The sequence below is a fragment of the Anser brachyrhynchus genome (assembly GCF_964034855.1).
Source record: "Anser brachyrhynchus genome assembly, chromosome: 8".
NCBI lineage: Eukaryota > Metazoa > Chordata > Aves > Anseriformes > Anatidae > Anser > Anser brachyrhynchus.
The window spans coordinates 4,727,165-4,740,066 of NC_137702.1; the positions used below are offsets into that span (position 1 = coordinate 4,727,165).

The 12,902-nt window shown below is 43.4% G+C and overlaps 1 protein-coding gene across 43 annotated transcripts in view; it reads left to right on the plus strand.

The window, feature by feature from the left end:
- DAB1 (DAB adaptor protein 1) overlaps positions 1-12,902 on the plus strand; it is a 438,430-nt gene that overhangs the window by 321,164 nt on the left and 104,364 nt on the right. For 2 of the 43 annotated variants that reach the window (XM_080602648.1, XM_080602650.1), the window contains one exon: positions 6,912-6,998. The exons of 39 other annotated variants lie outside the window; for them this stretch is intronic. The gene's annotated coding sequence lies outside the window, so the exon portion shown is untranslated. Of the gene's footprint in view, positions 1-6,911; positions 6,999-10,621; positions 10,794-12,902 lie in introns of all 43 variants that reach the window. 2 more of the 43 variants (XM_080602646.1, XM_080602649.1) reach the window with 1 other exon arrangement.

The following is a 12,902-nucleotide window of genomic DNA, read 5'->3' on the forward strand; positions in this document are numbered from 1 at the left end:
GTGGGTCTCAAGGCATGCGTTCCCTTCAAAGTCATCAACCTGGAGAGAATAAAATGGGAAGGAGAAAGCCCTGTCCAAAACACAGACAGTTGCCTTTCCTTGTTTCTGGCCATATTGCAGTTGTTCCGAACCTGCTCTCATGACCCCTTTGTCACCGTCCTGCTGGACAAAGTTACAAGGTTTTGAGTTACCCTCCTTATGGGAAACTAAACCAGTCAGCCAGACTGCTCCTCAACGTGTGCTGGTGCTGGGTAGGCAAAGCAGCAGACTTCTGTTCCCTGCTGCGGAGTTTGCTGGGGCCAGCCCCGGCGGGTTGCTTTGCTGTAGCTTGGGGACCAGCACCCCGCTGCTCTGCCCTCCTGCCGGTGCTGTGTTTGCAGGCTGCTGGCTCCGGAGTTACTGCCGTGCTCTGCTGTGCGACGTGGTGGCAGAGAGAGTGCTGCTAGCATTCAGTAGCACCTCGGTGGTGGAGAGGAACCAGGGAAATCGGATGCTTTTTGGCTTGGCTGAATGTCACAGTTGGTAAGGAAAGCCCTTGACTCAAAGATGGACCGCTGTGCCTTTGTGCATGTTGTTTGTTTTGTTACCAAAGTAGTCAACTGCTCAAAATAATGGGAGCTCTGTGAGCGTTCAGGGCCTCAGCACTTCTTTTTTAAAAGTACTTTTTGATACTGCTTTGACACAAACAGACCAGAAAGTCGCAGTTACAAGCAGACCTCCTGTTTTCTTTCCTGTCCTTCTCTTCCATCCTCTTGCTGTGAGGTGGTCGTCTCTGCTGGATACTCGTCATGTATTGCTAAGTAACGTTTTTGAGGAGTAGTTGCTGAAAGATTGCAGCTTGCAAGCAGGATTCAAGAAGATGCTGCAATATGGTTGTCATACACCCAGGCTGCCTCTTTTTACTGTATGTTATTATACACATAAAGTGTAAATTACTGTTGAAGATTCAAGTACATCAGTAAAGAAACGCTGAATTTAACATTGCATTCTGATCTCTTACATCTCAACAAAGTTGTGTTTGAATTGTGCTGTAGTCGCACAGTAACTCCTTTTTTCCCACTTAGTTTTTGTGCAAAAGAACAAATCTGTGCTGGGGATAAATCGGGTTTGCATGATAAAGGCAACCACCCTCTGAAGGAAACTTGGGTTCTGAGCAAGGTGGGAGGAGGAAGGGACGATCTCATGCCTCAGGGCAGCAGAATGAGGTCTTGAAGATTGAATTTATCACTGCTTCTGCTGTGTGACATGGAAGATTTCAGCTCTGGTAGATATAGTTTGATTTGGTAAAGTTAAAAGAAACTAAGAGAGCTCAAAGTGAGTAACGTCAGGCAACTTTAGCAAAAGATGATGTTACCAAGTCCAATGTAATTAAACCAAAATACCCTACCAGCATCCAAAATATCTATCTATCTATATAGAAAACTCTACAAAAAATAACAAGAAAGATTGTAATAATTTTTTGTGAAATATGTTGGGTTTTGACTAAAATTTTGTTATTGCATTTTAGGCTACTATAGTTTGCATTTCTTTGAATGGATTTCTTGGATTGATACATTACATATCATAAATTATACTTGCTACTGACCTTATACTTCTAATTTATAAGGACTTAAAGTGTCTTCTGCCACTGCGGTTGGAAGTAAATTCAGAAAACCCCTATAAGCTTGGATTGCAAAAGAGAAGCAGTATTTTTAGACAGTGACCAAAACTTTTTGTTGCTGATCTGATACCATGCCAACAGTCATTTTGATTGACTTCATTGCCAGGCACTATTCTATACCATTACTATTGTGAGTGTAATGATTTATCTGCCCTTCTTTCTGTGTTTTTTGGAAAAAGAGGGTCTAAAGATGGGATCTGGTATGCATGTTTCAAAAACTAAGCAAACAAAGCCCCCACCCCCTGCTCTTTTTTAAAATTAAAGAATATGATGCATCTTGGGCTTCTTAAAATCTAATTAGGATGAAGAATTCGCTGCAGATGAATCTGTGGAAAGGCTTTGCAAGAGGAGGGCAATCAAGTAGGGATAATTAGAGTTACTATTTAAATATGCAGAAAGCAAAAAGCGTATCTGGAAAAGCAGAGTGAAGTTATATCAGCGTAAGACTAATGTAAGAATGATTTGTAAGCAATAAAATCACATCTCCCTGACTTTGTAAGTACAAAATAATAAGCAATATGGAATAATGGAGGCTGTAATAGTCTGGGTTATAAACCTAGTGATATGTTCTTTCCCCATTAGATTTTACCGAAAGGGGTTAGATTGGCTTAACACTGATAGCGGTTGAGCTAAGTGAGGATTACAGGTATTGGAAACGTGTGGGCAGTAAGGGAGGAGAGTAATTGCTCAGGATAATCTTCTAGTGGTTAGCTTGGAATAACGGCACCAAGTTGGTGGGACGCTGGGTTAACTTCTTCCTCCTGCTCCTCCTGAATGTGTGAAAGCCTCTGGAGGAAGGAGACGCAAGTCTTATGCGTGTGTCGATTAAAACAGTTTGATGAAGAACGTGCTGTTAAGAGCAAACCCTCCCTGGCAGGGAATTGGGTAGGATGGTCTTCAAGTTCTTAATCATCTCTGATTCCTGCAACTCTGTCGTTATTTTCATTAATTAACTTCAGTGGGTAACACAAACGTTGCACGTCTTCCAAAACTAATATTATTGCTGCCTGCTATTTAGTTGTGGAAGTGAAAACAAAACAAACCAAAATGTTAGTCACACATAGGCAATAACTTCATCGAGCGCTTGTTCATCCAAACAGCTCTAATTGGATGCCGTGTGCAGTCTCACACTGGAGTAGGTGTTCTTCACCTTTCGGCTTTAAGCTCAGCTGCTGAACCTACGAAGGTTTTCATTGTAGCAGTCTTTATTTAAGATTAATTTATATTACCCCAGAACATAATGTATGTTGTTTTAAGTGTTTTTAGGTATTTTAGAAGAGCCGTATACAAGGTCAGTCAAAATCTTACATACTTTTAATTGATTTTCTTTTCTATACTGAAATGCACTCATTTGATGGCTACTCCTGATTGCTCTGTCAACTACAATTCTTGTTGAGACTGTGTAATCAAAGACACTTTAACACAGCATCTCAGATCTCCAGTGCATCCAGGAAGCCCTCTGTTCGCCTGCGTGTGACTTCCATCTCACTTGTGTACTCACTGAAATCAGGGGCACCCCTGGAAGGTCAGACTTGGGTGCGTGTTCAAGTATCTGCCTGGCATTGTGGATGCTTACTGCTTTGCAGAACCAAGCTCGTAAACAAGGGGCTGTGTGCTACCTCACTCTAAAATACAGCTTGGTTCCTGGTGTGCCAGTAACTTCTGTTGGGGTACTGGAGCTGAAATAATTTCTCACTGTGTGCTGTTGCACAGTGCTTTGAAACCCAGGCTGTGTTGTTGATTCGTACTGTGATTCCGCAGAAATTTGGATTGAGTGCAGATACACAAAAGATGTACAAAAAAATGAGGGTGAATGCATGGTTTCAGTCTGAGAAGTTAATACGCGGAGAGTTCAAATCTTTGGTATGGATAAAATTCAGATTAGTTCACTTAACGGTTCACCTGGCCCTAATGATACCTAAATTTAGAACTTGCAAGCACCGCTGGCCTGTAATCAGAATATGTTTTACCCTGCGTAAAATAGAATTACGTTAGTCAATTCGAGTTAGCCAAGTCTGAATTCTGTGTCTGGTTGGATTTAGTTGCACTCTGCTGATGACAGAGCTCTGTTTGGCTTTCTGTTTGACCTGGATGTGTGCGCCTTTCTTAGTCCTGCCAATCTTACAGTGTTCAATGTGCTCCTGTTACTGAAAATCCAAGATCCATAGACCTTTATTAGATTACAGAGTATATTTCTTGTACCTGTAATATTTACCTTTGGGCATTAGGATTTTTCTTCCTGGAAAATAAACCGGTGCAGGATTTTGTGTGAGCTTTACTCTAACCTCGCTGAAAACTCCTGAAAGAAGAAATGTAAGGGACAAGAAGACATCCAGGTTTATCTTTATGTGAAAGTCTTTCAAAAAAAATTGTAATGAGCATATCCATCTCTTTTTTTTTTCCCCCAGTTGAGGAGTATATTCCTTGTAAGTAATTACACAGAAGCCTTTTAAAAAAGGAAGATCCCACCCGTGTTATGGCCGAATAAATGTGCTTTCTATAGCGGTCTGTCCCCTCTCTCTGTATTAATTCCAGAGGACTGCTCTAAACTGACATAAAGCTTTTTCATCGTGGACTTGATTTTGTTGGTATGCAAAGAGGGAGGGTAAGCCCAGCATCCTGCCTTTCATCCTCCTGGATGAGGATTAAGCATGATCACAGCTGCAGAATAATGCAGATCCTAGCTGCTGGGCTGGAGGGGCAGGGGTGGGCAGCGCGGAGCAAGGGAGGCAGACTGCCTCTGCCCTCGGAGGCACTGCACTTAGCACAGGAGACACAAGAAGCACGTTCTCACAAATCGTTTTCCTTGACCTAGTGGATCTCCTTGCATTCCAGTTTATGCTTGCTGTCTGCCAGAAGCCTTCCGTGACGTGGTGTGCGCCGTCCCTTACTGCAGGGTACAGCACAGTACTGTCTTTGCTAGATGAGAGCACTTCTTATTAAATAAAGGCACAGGTTTGCTGCTGATTCCATCTCGCCTTTTTTTTAAATAATTAATTTTCATGCATCTTCAGTTTTTTTCATTGGATTGAAAGGAATGCATTAAGTTTACTAGTAAGAAAAGCACGCACGGTTTTTGTACTGCCTGCTGCTTTTCTTGATGATGCATTAGGCAATGGATTCCGAAATGCTGCTGGCTTTCCCAAAAGCTTGCAGATTTACACCAGTGATTTTTACTGTGTCTCTGTAGATAGCCCATAAATGCCTTGCAGGTCAACAGTTTTTGAAATGGATAAAAGCGTGCTAATTCCTTCAAGGTAAATCAGAGGGATTATGACATCTTGGAAGAAGAAACTGCCAGACGGCTCATGAGCAATATAGCTCGGACTGACCCAGTAGCATCTCTAAAGCTTCCGATAAAATTGCCTGAGGAGTCTGCCAAGAAGCCAGATGCTGCTGCTGGAAAAATACCTTCTGTAGCTTGGCATTTGTCCTGTAATTGCTTCCAAGAGAGAATAAACTGTAGCATGACAGTGGAAGGTGAATGGTTCCTCATTGCATGCTACTTGGGTGATTTTTAAAGATGTTTAGAAAATAAGGACCGTTTTGTGGTGTGTTACCGCTCAAGGAGGTGTAGTTTACTTGTCTAGCTGCTTAACAGTTCCCCATCCAGAATAACCAAGAACATCTTTTTATTTTTTTTAATTTTTTTTTTCCTGACACTGTAGCCTGTCAGTGGCTTGTTTTTTTTCTTCCAAGTAATTCCTTTGGCAGGGTCCCTAACCTGAGCACTTAGCCTTTGGTCCCTCAAGTACCTGATGGGGTCCCGTAGAGCTTTCCAGCTGCATGGGTAGGGCAGAATGGAGACCGATTCCCCCATACAGAATTAGCGCACAGAAGTCAACAACCCCCCCCCTCTTCCATCGGTTACATTGCTGGCTGTGGGCTTCGTTTTTTTGTTTTTCCCTTGGTATATTTTCCAGCAGTGGGAAGTGCTGCATGTTGTTATATAGAAACACGGCTGAACATTGCCCTTGAACAGAAAATGCTTAAAGCCTGACTTCCTATGGGGCTGCTTCTTCGCTTGTTATTTTGGTTAACATTCCTACTGACACAAGGGAGGCGTCTGGGGAGCTGTATGCAAGGTACTCAGATAAAAGGCGCTGTGAGCACAGACTTGATGAGAACAGAAAACTGAATTCAAGAAAAGTTATCTGAAATTTCTCTGGTAAAATCTAGCGGCCATTCCCAAACACTCCTGTTTGTAATCGTTCAGAAGGCTGCCTGATGTCCTCCGCAGCTGTCACATGAGCAATGTTGCAGGTTTGAATACTTGAGGGTTTACATGCAATTGTCAAAAGTATTTCTTAAACTAGAACTCACTTTCTGACATTTTACAGTGCAAATTCATGCTTACAAGTCCCAGAAAGCTTTTTTGCTTTTGCCCTCATCTCTTGGCTAATCGGTGAACTTCAGTAGAGGTCTGGTCACTGGGTTTGGTGTAATTAATAAATCAAAAATCCATTCGCAGCAAAGTGAAGCCCGTTGATTAGTTTTCTTAATACTTAACTGTCAGGGAACAAGGGTTGGGTGTTGAAAAATGGCAGTGAATAAAGTTGCTAGCATAGGGGATTTTGTTGTTGACATTAAGAAGGTTTGTTTTCCTTTGCTGTAATGTTAGGAAGCGTTCAGAAAATCAAAGGGCACGTTGTATAGGTCAACTGATGGGACTGAGAAAACCTGAAAGGAACCTGAAAAAGTTGGTGCAAATTCACCTCCATTTGGAAGGCTGGCATAAAGCATCACTTCGAGATCTGCTTTAGATTTCACAGTATAGCTTGAGTTGGATCTTGTGGAGGTATTGGGCTGCATTTTGACTAAAATGAACGGGAAGGTGAGTCCCAGCTCGGTCTTGCATGCCGTATTACAAAATTGATCTTGAAATTAAAAAAAAATAAAACATAAAAGGCTGAATTGAGACAGTCCCAAAAAGGACGGGGGATGAGTAAGTTGCCTTCAACTGTACCCCTTTAAAACCTGCTGAGCTGTCCAGAATACGAGACATTTAGTTCCATAACCTTTTCTTCAATTAGAAGGCACAGATTCTGCTTGTGAGGGATTTGCATTTAAATATAAAACGTGGTGTCTCTGACATTGCTGTTACCTTCTCCCTGGTGATGCTCCCGACTGCATACTTCCCCTTTTCCTTCAGCGTGATGATTGCACCACTGTGCTTTAGTAATCATTTAACAGCTCTAATTACAGAATACTGTGATCCCAACTGTGTACTTTGTCCTTTTTCCCTTCTTAGTCTTCCCTCTGTTTCTTTGGTGTCGAGAGGATCACAAAAGCGCCGTTCTCCTGCTTTGGAAAAATAAACTCCAAAGACCCTGCTTTGGTAACGTACAGACCTGCATTTTCCTGTTGCTTCGGAGTTAGTGGCAGTGTGTTTTAGCCCTAGAGGGGGCCGGTTGGTCTGGTGGTGTTTACATCAGTCACGCCGGCATAACTTCACTGCCCCTAATGCAGATACACCGGCATAAAACTGGGGTAACTCCAACTCCATTAAAATCAATGGAGTTACGCCAGTAGAAGTCAAATGTAACGTGATTGATCTTGTGCTGGTGGGGCTTTATTGACTCGAAGGGAGGCGCTTTTCTGCTCGTGGGGGTCGGACGGCACCAGGCTGTGCCGGTAGCACTCGGGACTTCTGCTTCTCGGTTGCTCTTATCCGATGTTAGCAGAAATTTGTGTTCTTTTCTGCTTCGGGGCCAGCAATGTGGTGATCTGGGGGTAGAAGTCTTGGCGATTCCCCTAGGAAAAGCGTTTGGGTGCTTCAGTGTCACTGTGAGCTCAGTTAATCTCTGCAACCCGAGCGACTTGCCCCGCTACCAGGTAACATCCTGGCCCCGCGGGGATCTTAGGTAAGAAATACCCTGCAAAAGCTTGCCAGCAGCACTGTGAGAGGAGTTGTACACCTCGGAGCAGGGAAGTACATGTACAGGAACGATGTGTGCTGTGCTCATCCCCCAGCAGACAGGTTTTCTGCTGCTCGCTCTCAGCTCCCAGGGCTGGAGTTGTGTTCCCTGCTTCCCAGGTGAAGGAGGAGGAGCCCAGGTGCTGCTGCCTTCCTGGGGCTGCTCTTGCTTGTGTGCTTTCTCACAGAAGTAAAGGCACACAGCTTTTACTAACTGTCACTTCCATTTCAATTTCCAGCCTTTCATTTTCTGTGGCAATATATTTATTTATTTTTTCATTCCTAGCAGTGCAAGCCCCCTGCAGACAGCGATGCTCACCTTGCCCAATGATGCTCCCAAGTTCCTCTGGCCCAGGAAAGGGGCAGGTGTTCCCAAAGCCCGTGGGAGGGCTGTTAGCTCTTAGCTGTTGCTTCACGGGGCTGGAGCTGATACCTGGTTGTTGGAAATGGGGCTGAGACCTACAGGAGGGAGCAGAGCAGGGCCGCGATTGCGTGGCGCAGGGTGGGACGGGGGCACGCAGCGATTTCGGGGTCTGCAGTGCTAAGTGTTCGCACTATGGTCATAGAAATTCTTTTAAAAAGACAAATTTCATGTTCAAAGCACTGAAAGATAGAGTACAAATATTTTTCTATTGTTCATCCAGCCATTGGCTCAAATCTAGCTGTTTTTTCTTTCTTAAACGTACCTGAGTATCTTTCCTCAGAGAAATTGTAACCTGCCACCATGTTGTTTTTCAGGAACGCCAAGTGGCATACACTTTAAAAGTGTATTTCACAAATTCCTTCATAGCAAAGGCAGTGTCTTCTGCTTTGCATTCTTTTTCAAGAATGCTATCCTCTGTACTATAAAATAGAAACTGTAGTATTCAATAGGAATCTCAGTGATTTTCCATTAAAAATGGTGATGAAGTCAGTTCATGCCTGTGAAAAATGCCTTTTTAATCCACTCAGCATTTTCTATGAGAAGGGAATTCCCAGCACTTCTGGTGAATAATTGGTGAGGTGGAGTGTCGCAGTCGCCACTACACGGAGTGATTTCCAGGAGGAATTTCAGTAATTATTCCTGCTGTCATTGGAATACTAATAAACATCTTACTTCGGAAATATTTTACAGGTCAGTTTTTTGGTGAGATGCTCTTCTGGTGGTAAATCAGCTGCAGTGGTGTTGTTTGCCCATCTGAGGAACGAGGTGGCATGCCTGAAAGATGCCCTGGAGATAGAGCAGTGAGGCAGATTGTGAACCACGAGAAACGTAATAAAATGGAGTACTGCCCTTAGTTGTATGAAGGTATTTTCGAAAACAGGCTTCATGTTTCCAGGAGATAAGAGAAGTATTTATAACTACAACTAAACCAGTAGCAACCGTATACAAAGGACAATTAATTATTGTTATGGTTTTGATGCTAAGCAGCATTCTGATGGTCGAAGAATTAAGGGGTGGTTGTGAAGTATTGTTCTGGTATCTTTCCACAGGCATAGCATGGACAGCGTAATAAAACGCATTAATTTTCCATATACTAAGACTGAACGTGTTGTTACAGCCTTTGCTTTAATGAAGTACGTACAGAGCCATCTCCCCTCGTTTGCTTTTCTTTTCCTTCTCATTTTCTCCTCTGCGTCAGTCTGTTAAGCTCCCTCTTTGGCCTCGTCTTCCTCGTTTTCTGGCCCTTCGTTAGAGGCCTTGCTAACTGAAGGATTTCAGTGGGTTTTGACCTCAGTCTCTTGGGTTTCATTTGATTATTGTGGTGCCCTCCATGAATGGTTAAGGCTCTGACACCAAGGGGCTGCCCGCAGGACGTTCGCCAGCCTTGGTCATGGAGGAGCAGCAGGAAGAGCTGCAGGGGGCGGCACGGCCCCTCTCACTGGGGGGCATCAGGGGCACCCATGGCACAACGATGGGTTTTTTCCACCGTCTTCGTGCAGCAGCCCCTGAGCTCATGTGCCGTCCCTGGGAAGCTCTCTGTGTTCGGTTTCTGTAGTCAGAGGCTAAGTTTATGAGTAACGTCTATCTCCCCGGGAGCCGTCCTTCATGCTTCAACTGCCCTCAGTTTTCCAGGATCACGGCACTTTCTAAATAATCCTGTTACTCGCATTTTGCCCTTTCAGTGTTTCGGGTTTTGCTTAACACAAAATCTGCGCGGGGATGTTCCCTGATGGCTGATTGTGCGGGATGCTTTGGAGAAAAGAATTCCAAGGCCTCAGGGGTATGAAAGCAAGAGCTGAGGATGGCAGTATGAGGGTTTTATTTTTGTCGTGGTGTGGGAGGTGCTAACCTCCTGCGAAGAACCTTCAAATCCCACTTAGGGGCTGGGGAGGACTTAAACACCTCGGGAATGCCAGGGCTTAGTTACAAATCCTTCCTGTGGCTGCTTTTCCTTTACATAAGCAGATGGAAACTGGTTGCAGGGGAGGGAACTTCTTAAGTTTTGAAGCCCTGAAGAAAATTAATAAATTAATGTATTTTGAAGCCAGAGGGGAAGCGTTATGATCGTGTTGTCTGACCTCCATACCTCGGGCCAGGGGAAGCTGCTTGATGATGCCTTCATGGGCTCACTCAAGCGTACTTGAAGAGCCAAATGATCTGACAAATTGTTGGAAATGTTGGTTTACAAATGAGTGGGGAGGTGGACGGAGCACGTGATGAATTTCATTGTGCATGGAAAGGTACAACTTGTGCTAACCCCGACTGCAAAGTGAATTTCCAAAACTACTTCCTCACTAAGGCTTTGGGTCTTACGCTGGTGTAGGAGTAATACAGAATGCAGGCTTAAGGCTTCTCGTGGAATTAAAAGCCAGTTAATTCCAAAATGCGCTGATTGTGTTCCTGCCGTATCCACTTAATAAGGGAATAGAAAATGTCAGTATTTTGTTAAAACGAAGAGCTCTGAATCCTCTTTAGGAAAAGCTGAGGCACGCACATAGCATTGTAGTGGCCGGAGCAGTAACGAGGCACACAGGAAGATCATTAGGAGCGGGTACATGTAAGACGAGAGATTTTGATTTTCTTTTTAAACACAGCTAACAAAATTTTGTCTTTGGAGCAGGGAGAGAAATGTGGCAGAGCTGATCAAAGATAATAGCATCTCATTGATAAAACACGTGCCGCGGTACTTGCCACAGTTGGAAGACCATAGTATTTAACAACGGTGACCTAGATTGGAGGAGACAATAAAAGCTGTTGCGGTGAAGAGCAGATTGACTGCCGTTCTCATCTGGGTAATAAACAACTGAAATATGGACAGTGTATGGGAGTTTACTAACGTAGCTTACATAAAGACCTATGCTTTCGGAGGAACTGTCGCTGTAGCAAATTCAGTTTGAACTGTAGCTTGATCTGACAGATGTTTATGTGCTCCTATTACAAAGATCCCTATTACTTTATTCAAGAATCTATGAGCCTGTGAGAGAATGACCTGATTAGGTTTTAAAGTAAATCAATATGTGAACCTGTCCGAAAATAGACATGCATTTATTTTTAAAAATATTACTCAGTGGGATCGCCTCGAGGGAATATAGCCTTGCTATCTCATTTAAAGCTCTCCAGAAGTCATACATTGTTATTTTAAAATATTCAGTGCCATTCAGATGCTACTATTTCAGCCATCCTGTTGGAAGAAGCTGACAACGGGAGATGAAATTCTTGATGCTTTGTACCCAAACACAGTTTTTTAAGACACTAAAACTTGCTTAACTCTTGACCCTGTGGGTATTTTATATTTCTTTTATTTTTTTGTTGTTGTTTTATATATGTTGTTGTTTTATATATGTTTATATATGTTGTTTTATAAATGGACCTATTATAAATTTTTTTAAGTAGTTCCTGTTCATGCTTCTTGCAAAGCTATTCAGTTACCCTTTGGGTAAAAATAAATCCAAGTTCTAGAAAAATAAACTGTCAATCCAGCTGTGACTTGAGAGATGCTCTAAGTAAGTGCCATTGAGCTGTAAAGACTGATGCATCCCCGCTGTGCTGTAAAACCAAATATTAAATTGGGTTGCGTGCAGGGGGAGGGGACGGGGATGTGGCCTTGTGGGGGACATCTGTTCTCTGCTGTGCTTTCTCTCCCTGTTTGCTGGGGGGATTTCAAGCGTAAGTTAAGAGCAGCTCTGACGACGGGATGGTTCCCTCGCAGCACAGGAAGGGCATTCATCTCTGCTGGGTCCCAGGGTGCTGAAAGGGGAGAAGGGGGCACACTGCATCTCCCGTGGCCATGGGTCTAGTCCAAGAGCACTTCGCTGCCTGGGAGCTGTCGATTTTGGGGTCATTGCCTTCCTCTCTTTCTCTCGTTGATCAACCTCCACTTGCTTTTTCCTCTTCTATTGTTTTCTTAACTAATAAGAACGTTAATTGAAGAGCTTTTAGTTTATTCAAGCATTCCAAGAAGGTGTATTTAGCAGGCACTACAGCTTTGGTTTGTAAGTTGATTTTTTTTCCCTTCCTTCCTTTTTACTGTGCTGTACTTATTCAGGCTCCATGGAGGAGGGACAGGGAATTTTGTATTTCAGAATCAGTTCAGCAGATTTTGAAAAGCTATCTTTGAATATTCTATAATACACATACAGATTTGAAGAGCTTATTAAAGAAAACCCCTGACACACTTCAGCAATATTAAATCACTTCAGATAGCGCATGGCAGTGTAATGTTACTGAAGCATTTTAAAATGTGAAAAGAGCCTGGATTTGAAAGTACTAGTGGCTTTGCAGCCCTTGCTGCGGAAAGTGATTTCAACTGTCCAAATTATTTCAATTTTGGAAGCATATTACTTTCTTAAATTACAGAGAGATGTCATTAGCAAATGTATTTAACTGTAGTTAATCTGTGGCCAACTAATCAGCTGATATGCTGGGTTAATTTCTTTATTAAATGCTTATTTAATAACTGGGCACCTGTTCAGACAGCCCAGATGGACTTCCCAGTAATTGCACTAATAACTGAGAACTTTCTCACAAAAGGAAAGGACAAGAAGGTGATGCGTGCAGTGAGGGAGCAGCCTGAGAAGTGGCTTCAGAGCAGTGGGGTCCTGCCGTGAGCGGGCTGGCTGGAGCAGGCAGCTCACCCTTCGGAGCCAAAGGGGCCAGCAGTAAACCTTGGAGTAATAGTTTGTTCTTTTTGTTTCTTCAGTGCTTATTGTTTGCCTTTACAGTCCCTACATCCGCCAGCATTACAGCCTGCCTCCTTCCTGCTTCCCCAGCACACTTCTGCAATTACTGCTGTGGCCTCGCAGCCGGCACGTTTGTGCACCTGGCCAACAAATAAATATAAGTTACATAAAGCTGTAGCTTGTGCCCTAAACCTTACCATCTTGCCCCTCGTAAGCAGTCCC